Source organism: Schistocerca nitens, chromosome 4 (assembly GCF_023898315.1).
Source record: "Schistocerca nitens isolate TAMUIC-IGC-003100 chromosome 4, iqSchNite1.1, whole genome shotgun sequence".
Lineage (NCBI taxonomy): Eukaryota > Metazoa > Arthropoda > Insecta > Orthoptera > Acrididae > Schistocerca > Schistocerca nitens.
This window is the reverse complement of record NC_064617.1, coordinates 957,599,012-957,600,593: the sequence shown is the minus strand read 5'-3', so window position 1 is coordinate 957,600,593 and position 1,582 is coordinate 957,599,012.

The window sequence follows — 1,582 nt, the reverse complement described above, 5'->3', positions numbered from 1 at the left end:
GTGTTGAGATAGCAAGACGATCGATTTGTTGTTCTCCATGAGCTATAATGGTACAGGATATTACAATATTTTCTGTATTTAGTTGTTCTTCTTTGTCTTTGTGCAGATTTGTTTCGCTGCTTAAACTCGTGTTGAGTAATTTTGTTTTAGTATTTACTTCGTATTTCTGTTCTCGGTTGATTTGCGTGTGATCATGATTAACTCTTTTTAAAACATTGCATTCTACTCTTCCGAAAAGTGAAGCAGTAAAGTGTTGTCGGACGTACTCTCTATACTGTTTAACAAATGTATAACTTTGGTTGTTAACTCGCCTGTTTTCTCCAGAATCATATTTATATATTTTCTTGTGGCGTTATCATTTCTTTGTGATTCTCTGTATTTTCTGCCTGAGGCGTAGTATTTTCTTATCCTTCCATACCTGTCTCTCTCGGTGACTTAATAAATTCTTTCTGTGATTTATTATACTCACCCAGTGACTTACTTATTAAATAGTATGTCTCTTGCATTGACCTATTCATCGTTTGCGTCTTTTCTTTCGATTACCTATTATACTCATCCATACTCTTCTTTAACTGTAGCACGAGTTTACAACAACTGCATTCTCAGATTCAACAGAAGTTCCGACAGAAGGCAACACAGGTACAGGTTTAGTAGTCAGTATACTGATAAGTAACAAATGTAAAATACAACAAATAGATTTTTGTCACCCACAAAATGAATTTACAGTCACACACTGTTTCTGAGGAGCATATATTATACCAAGTAGTGAATCACTGATAAAAGTCCTACATAATCCACTTGAAACACACCAATTACCACCTCAGTAAGCACAATTGCTATTAATCAAAACCGCGAAAGTGCCACAAAACATCATCAAATTCAGACAAAATAGCACACATCATGAAATACAAATGACAATACACAAAGAAAATTACACAAAATTTTCACACTAATATTAGTAAACAAAGCAGCACATGAACGAAAATATGGTTGGTATAGCTTCCATGTCGAGACCATACCCTGATCTGGCTGTAAAATTACCAGTAGTTCTTAAAATATATCATCCTAGAGGGTTGCCAAAGGTAAATTTTCTGTTTTTCTGTTAAAAAGCTCTTTATGTGTTTGTTTAGATGTAAGAGCACGAAGTTAATTATTGAAAAATATGATTGCTTAAGCCCTGTATTGTACAGTCAAGTGAACAATGATATGATACACAATGGACAGTTTTCAACATCTCAAAAATGTGTCAACATAAAGCCGTAAAAGTTACACTTCAAAAGAACCGCTAACTTCTGTCTGAATAAATTATCCAAACTTTAGGAAGAAGGTGGCTGGCCAAACTTTGTACGGAATGCATAAGCACGGGGTTGTGCCTAAGGAATGGAAAGAAGCAAAAGTCATCGCAGTGCTGAAACCCGGAAAGACTGGAGATAATCCTAGGAATTACAGACCAATATCCCTGCTATGTACCTCCTATAAATTATTCGAGAGAATATTGCTGACTAGATTAGCTCCATACATCGACGCCAACCTCCCAACATACCAAGCGGGTTTCCGAGCAGGTAGAAACTGCTGCGATCAA